We start from the raw sequence: 8,110 nt of genomic DNA, 5'->3' as shown, positions 1-8,110 counted from the left end.
TTATAGCCTATCTAACTTCAGAAGTCATTGTTCTTCCAGTACTATAGAATCTCACTTGTATTATTGGATTGTTCAACTTAGAATGTCTTAATGTGTAATGTAATTGGCATTTGACCTTTCCTCTGAATATTCCTTTTAGACCATCTTGTTCCTCATACATAGGTGCTGAGATTAAGAAGCGATGGATTTACTGAAGGAGACACAAAACCGGTTAGTGACAAAACCAACTTTTTCATCACAGAAAGGTAACATTGAAATTTTTCTCTCTCTTTTTTTTCCATCCTGCATGCAATCCGTCTTTGTGTACCAGCGTCTATGAGTTTGTTTTCCGAGTCAAACCCAATTGCCTTTTTGTTTATCCTCAATTAATAAATAGGTTTGAGTTGTTTACCCTCAGCATATATTCTGGTTTGTACAAATACTTTCTCCGACTAGAAAACATGAGAAACCCAGAGGCTCTGCCTGCTGCGCACCCAGCACTTTTGCATCTAATTTGATTCTGTGTATCTGTGGGGTGTGGGCAGACATTTGGACTATTGTTGTCTCAGCTCTAGCTTTCTCAGGACTGATTTTACTGCATATGTCAGGGATTTTACACATAAAAGAACAGAGTGAAAAATATCAGATTGGGGATTTAAAGGCCTAAATTTATGTTTTATGTTTGCTGTGTGATTTTAGGCAGCTCACTTAAACTCTCTGACTCTGTTTTCTCAGCTCTGAAACAGGAATAAAATCACATGTGGAATCTTCTCCCAAAGCAAATATCAGTCACGTCAGTAATTAAACCTGGAGCAAGATTTGTGGTGGTTTTGGTACCAGGAGAGGTACAAACTTCTTCAACTCTCAAGGGCTTAGGTGTGAAAGTCTTGACAACAGCCTAAATCTTGCCATAGAATGTGGCTGTGACTGTAGCTCCTTGGAACCCTGGCACCATAGTCTTACCCAAGAAAATGCTTTTTGCCTGCAAAGAGGTGGCATATGGAGGTGGTGGGACATAATTAGAAGAAACTGAGATCACCACATGGACTGACCAAAGATCAATCCTATTGTCTATGACTGCATACCAACCCTTTACTGGAGACAAGAGATAATGAAGAAGACCTATTCCTTACCTACATTAGTATCCCTTAAGTTCTCATTAATACCTTGCTGGGCAGGGAAGCATGAGGAAGATTGTTGTTGTTGTTAAGTGTTATCAAGTAAATTCCATCTCATAGAGACCCCGTATAAGGTTTCCATGGAGCAGCTGGTGAGCTTGAACTGCTGACTTTGCAGTTCAACCTGACCTTGCAGTCCAACTTATTAACTCGCAGAGTCATCATATTAATCAATAATGTGGGATTAGTAATATTTTTATTTTCATATTACTGTTCCTTTCTGGTCTTTTGATTCCATACTGGACAAGTTAGGCCTATGACTACAATACAATTTCTATTTATTTTGCTTGTTATAAGAATTACAGATAATATAGTTTATAGCCTAGCATGGTAGGTATTTATTAGATAGTTAATAAATAGTAACAATCAATATTGTTGTTCAAAAATTAGTTTCATAGGGTACTACTGCTTAGGACAGAGTCCTGGTGTGATGCTGCAAGGTTAATGAACTGGACTTCAAGGTCGGTTTGAACCACAAGGTTGGTGGTTCAGGCTCACCAGATGCTCCTGGGAAAACCGATACAGGGTCACTATGAGTCAGAAACAACTCAGCAGCACTTCAGAACAACAACAATAGCATAGGATAAGCACCAGACTGTTGATCACAAGTTTGGCAGTTCAAACCCACCAGATGCTCTTATATAGGTTCACTATGAGTTATAACTGACTCAAAGACAATTAACAACAACAACTGCTTAGGATTGTTGTGCCACTGATAACTTATAAGTTTACAAAACCTAAATTAACAATGCATTCTTTTCAAAACTGATTTTATTAATCTTTAGAAACATTTATCTATTCATATCACCAGTTGCCCTCTCTGATCTTCCCTTTTTCGATCTTCTGAGTCCAGCACAGCACTTATTACTCTCAATACTTAAACTACATAGCTGTCTTATTTTTCTAACTATATTAGTAGTTTTGGAAGAAAGAGAATCATATCTTAATTTCAGTGGTAATATTTAAAACATTTAAAACTAGTGCAGGTACTGATGCTATCAATTACAGTGGATACTATGCACATTGGCTCATAATTACCACTGTAATATTGACTGCTAGATGTTTATTTAAATCCTTTATAGTTTCTTCCATTTATAAGGGAGGCTCAACAAATATTTATTGGTGATTAAAGTTTGTACACTTCTACATAGACAGGAGGAGCTGACAATATTGAAACATATAGCCCAGTTAGATTTTTTTTTATTGCAGACAAAGAAACATATAGCCCAGTTAGATTTTTTTTATTGCAGTCAGGTTAAATGGACTTACAAATTTACATATGAATTGAAATTTTATTTGATCTATCTACAATCAAGAGTATGCATTAATGTCCACACTGGCCTCAGTAATGTATTGCATAGATGAAGGTTTATATAAACAGGAGTAAGTTATAATGAAGAAATACTGTGATTTGCACTAAATCAAGGGAAAACCTTTGCTTTTATGATCAATTAGCTTTTAACAAAAGTTCTAATGCTATTCAATAGGGAAGATGGTGGCTTTTTAAATAAATGGTGTCTGGGAAGATTGATTATCCATATGCAAAAGGAAAAAAAATTATCCTAGCTATTTACCTCATATCATACACAAAATGTTAATTCAAAATCATTCATGAATTATACTTTAGAAAAAAAAATAGGAGAAAATCTTTATCATCTTGGACCATAAAGGCAAAAATTTCCAAAATTGACAAAAGGAATAATTGATAAATTTGACATCATTATAATTAAAAACTTTTGTTTTTCAAAAGATACCACTAGGAAAATAAAAAGACAAACCACATTCAGAGCGAAAGCATTTGTAAGACACATATCTAACAAAGGATTTGTATTCAGAATATAAAGGACTCTTAGAAGTCACTAACAAGAAGACTAGCAAATTATAAAAACAAACAAAAAGCCCAATTATTTGAAGAGTCATTTCATCAAAGAAGATACACAGATTGTTACTAAGTGCATGAGAAGATGATTAATGTCATTAGTCATTAAGGAAATGAAAATTAAAACCATAGGCGATCTACACAGTCAGTAGAATGGCTATAACCTATAGATTTTACAAAATCATGTATTGATGTAGAGGTTACAACCCTGTTATGTTGATGTTAAGTGCTCTCAAGTAGGTTCTGACTCATAACGATTCTATGTACAACAGAATGAACCACTGCCCAGTCCTCCGCCAACCTCACAATTGCTGCTATGCTTGAGCCATTGCAGCTGCCACTGTGTTAAGCCATCTTGTAAGAAGTCTTCCGCTTTTTTGCTGACCCTTCACTCTACCAAACCTGATGTCCTTCTCCAGGGACTGGTACCTCCTGATAACATGTCGAAAGTATGAGAGACGAGTGTCACCATTTTGGCTTCAAAGAAGCATTCTGGCTGTACTTCTTCCAACACAGATTTGTTTGTTCTTCTAACAGTCTATGGTACTTTTAATATTCTCCTCCAACACCATAACTCAAATGCGTCAATTCTTCTATGATCTTCCTTAATCATTGCCCAACATCCCCGTATGTTAAGGAAAGTTATACAGTCATTTAGAGAGATAATTTGATGGCATCTTAAAAAGTTTAACATATATTTACATGTGACCCAGAAATTCCGTACTAGATATACAGAAGAAATGAAAATATATTTCCATGCATTGATTTGTTCATGAATGTTCATGGAGCTTTATCTATGCAATGCAAGTGTCCAAAAACTGGTGATTAGATAAACACATTGTGGTAGATCATAAAATGGAATTCTGTTCAGCGCTTAAAAGGAATAACTTACTGATTGTTGTTGTTGTTAGGTGCCACTGACTCAGTACCGACTCATAGTGACCCAATGCACAACAGAACTCAACACTGCCCAGTCCTGCACCAACCTCACAATCGTTACTAAGCCTGACCCCATTGTTGCTGCCACTGTGCCAATCCATCTTAATAGGGGTCTTCCTCTCCTTTTCCAACCCTTCACTTTACCAAACATGATATCCTTTCCAGAAACTGGTCCCTCCTGACAACATGTCAAAAGTCTGAGAGATGAAGTCTGGCCATCCTGGCACTCTGACTGTACTTCTTCCAACACCGATCTGTTTGCTCTTTTGGCAGTCTATGGTACTTTAATATTCTCCTCCAACACCATAGTTCAAATGCATCATTTCTACATGCTTCCTGCTTCACTGTCCAACTTTTGCATGCATATGAGGTTATTGAAAATGCCATGGCTTCAGTCAGCTACTGATACATGCAATCATTTGGATGAAATTGAAAACATTATGCTAAGTGAAAGAAGTCAGACAGAAAGATTTCATATGACTAGGCTTATATGAAGTTTCTAGAAAAGGAAAATCTGTAGAGACAAAAATCACATTTCTGGTTGCCTGAGGATGGTGGTGAAATAGGATTGATCGCAATTGGGCAAGAGGGAACTTTTGGGTGATGTATATTTTCAAAACCTGACTTGCGGTAATCACTGTACATCTATATAAATTTACTAAAAATCAACTGTGCATTTACAGTTGGATGAATCTTATAAAGTGTAAATTATGCCTCAGTGAAGCTGTAAAATATTAAAGGGTGGTAGAGTGGGCTACTGGATAAAATGTTTAGGCACTAAGCTCTCGAGGCTACCTGTGCCTATCACTGCAAAAGTGTTATCAATGTCACCTAATTTGTATTCTTCCTATTTGCCTGGCCACACCTATCTTGAAAACTGAAGACAGGATTTAGAAATTCATATTTCTTATTCCATTTATTTAAAATTCTGCTTTGACCCAAACCCATACTTATGGAAACACCTTATAATCAATATGGTTCTGGTATGAGAATTATTTTGTCTCTGATGTGATTTGGCATATTTCTGTTCTAATCCATTTTTATCTGTTTCATGTTTTAGCAATTACAAGGCAATCTTAATTCTGACAGGCTGTAGCTTAACTTTGAAAGGATTATATATCCAAAAGGATAACCTCATTTCCAAATTTCCTTATCTCTAGGTTATGGAGAGTGCTTAATTGGGATCCTCGTGTACAACTGCATACATACACATAGTCCCACTTCCTTAATAAACTACAGCATTCTTTTTCCCCAGAGAAAAATATTCTCTGGCCTTACCACAAGTTTATAAATAAACCTTTACTATATGTGAGTTTTGTAAATTTATAAAGGAAATTTTACAATATGAGTTTTGTAAGACATGTAAAATAGTCTTTAGACAGAGAGTATATGCCACAAGTATTCCTTATGGATATTCATAAATTTCTCCAACTAGAGGTGGAGAACTGAGATACATTTTATTCATTTTTAAAAACCAGAAAGGATGAAGTATAAAATATGAATATTGTGCAAAGTAGCGCATTCACTTCTCCCCCAGATCTAAATAAATTATTTTGGGGGAAAGAACTTAGATAATAAAAATTTGTAACAGTTGATTGATTATTTATATATTTATTTTCGAAAGCAACAACATGATTTAAAGTAACACTCTAATGAATGAAACATTACTTTCCAATAAATTCAGCATGCAGTTGCAATAGCCCTTCCAGAGCTTTCTTCTCTCACCAGAACATGACAGAGGAATAGCGAATGGGTTCTTTTCTTGGAGACTTCATCTATTATTCTTCCATTCCTGCTCTGGAAATCACGAGTCAATACAGCCCAGAGTTTCTAGAAAAGGGTAAGGCTGACAAACAGAGTAGGTTCAAACACACTATAAATATCACTCAATACCCCTCACACAACAGGCTGCTGTGAAGCCTGTTGAACCAATGCATTGTTCTAAGTATAATACATATGGACGGTGTTCAGAGGTTGATGACTACTACAGTCCCAGAAAAACTTATATTTTCCTTTAGTGATGAGACTCAAGTCAAAATAACTGTTCCCAGCTTCTCTTTACTCATGTGTGTGAACCTAAATAAGTATAGACACATATACTTGCACGAGCGAGGTTTCTTTATTTGGGAATCTTATCAGATTAAAAAAAAGTTTTTAAAATAATGAAAGCCTACAAGATTATTTCTATTGCCCCTCGAAATGTTTTTGATACTGTGAAGTGTATGTTACTTTAGATAAAGATTTCATGTCAGCGATGTCAAAAGGAACATGTGTAGTATAGCCAGCGGGTGAGCAGGATGACCCATTAGACAGGTGAAGAAAATCCTAGAATTTCTATTTTAATATTCATATTAAGATATAAAAAACCTTAGTTTTTTGTTTGTTTCTTTTAGCATTAATATATGGATTGGAGTTGGAACACTCTTTGACCATTGTGACAGATAGTTACAAGTCACATGGTCCATGAGGTGCATAGAGGAAATAGAAGAGTCACACATTATGAACAGTTAACCCAATGAAAATGCTGCTTGTTTGTTTTTTTAAAAAATTCTAAACACAGGATCCATTATAAAACGGAAAATTGTATAAAATATACCAGTGGATTGAAAAATATAAAAATACAAACAATAAAAAAATAAAAACATGTCATAGCTATACACTTCTAGCAATAGTATTTTACAATCACACCAGGTAGTAAAAACGATGGTTATGTAACTCTATTTGTCAAGGAGATGGCCAGTAAATTTAAAATCATGGCAACTAAAATAAAATTTTGGATCCACATTAGTTAGTAATAAACAACATGTTTATTACATTGAATTTAATTTAGATCTAGTTGCTTGTGTATATATGTGCAAAAAGATATTTTTTCCTTATGTAATATATAAAAGCATGTATGCTGTTAAGTGCCGTTGAGTCAGTTCTGACTCAATGAACCTATATAAGGTTTCTGAGGAGCAGCTGGTGACTTACCTTGTGATCCATTGCTCATCTTACAGCACACCACCACCACTATACACACACACACACACACACATACAAACATACATTTTATCTGAATATATATGTATACACAAGCATACAAACATCGGGAGAAATAAAGTATTGCTACTAGGCTTCTGGTTCATGCATGCGTAGGCTTACATGCTGAAATATGTCTCTGCAATCAGTCTGACTGTAGACAAGTATTCTCGTTAATTTATTTGTCTTAGTTTCATTAAAATATCTTCAAATAAAGAGGTCTAGTAAAAAAAAAAAAGTAGCTTCTGCAAGGATGTACTAAGTCAGTTCAATTCAAGACAGAGGTCGCTCAGAAGGTTATGGTGACTATTTTTTTAATTCCAAAGGGATAATCTTAATAGATGTTGTCAAAGAGCACAGGACAATCACAGAGGCTCATTATGAAGAAGTTTTTAGAAAATTGAAAACTACATAGAGTAGAAATAGACCAGAAAATTGCATGGAGGAATTGTTTTACATCAGGATAAACACCTGCTCATTGTTTGATGGTAGCAAGGGCTGGCCTATGAGAATTTCATTGAGAAACCTTATACCATCCACCTTACAGTTCTAGTCTTCCCCCTTCAAAATTCTTTTTGTGTCCAAAACTCAAAGAACATTTTAAATGAACATGATTTAGGTCCCTGTGGGTTAATGCACAAGACTGCAAGGTTGGTTCACCAGCTGCTCCTTGGAAACCCTATATGGGGTCGCTATGGGTCAGAACTGATTGGACAGCACTTAACAATAACAACAAGGATGTCGTAAGTAGCATTTTGACATGGTAAAAATTAAACAGGCAGATTTCTTCTGGGAAGGGTTAGAGAGATGGAAAAATCACCTTCAGAAGACTATAGGCCTAGAAGGAGACTATGTCAAAAAACTATGTCAATGGCTTCATATTGTGATATTTTCGTTTGATATAAGTTTCTATCATTTTGTAGCAATATTTTTAACTTATCATATATATATGGGGGGCACTGTGGGTTAATGTGCTAGACTGCAAAGCCATTTGAACTGCTAGATCGGCGGTTCGAGCTCACCAGCTATCTGGGGTCACTATGGGTTGGAACCAACTCGATGGCACTTAACAACAATATCATGTATATATATCATCTATATACATTAACCAACA

This window comes from Chrysochloris asiatica, unplaced genomic scaffold, assembly GCF_000296735.1.
Source record: "Chrysochloris asiatica unplaced genomic scaffold, ChrAsi1.0 scaffold00014, whole genome shotgun sequence".
Lineage (NCBI taxonomy): Eukaryota > Metazoa > Chordata > Mammalia > Afrosoricida > Chrysochloridae > Chrysochloris > Chrysochloris asiatica.
Note: the sequence above shows the minus strand (reverse complement) of the source record.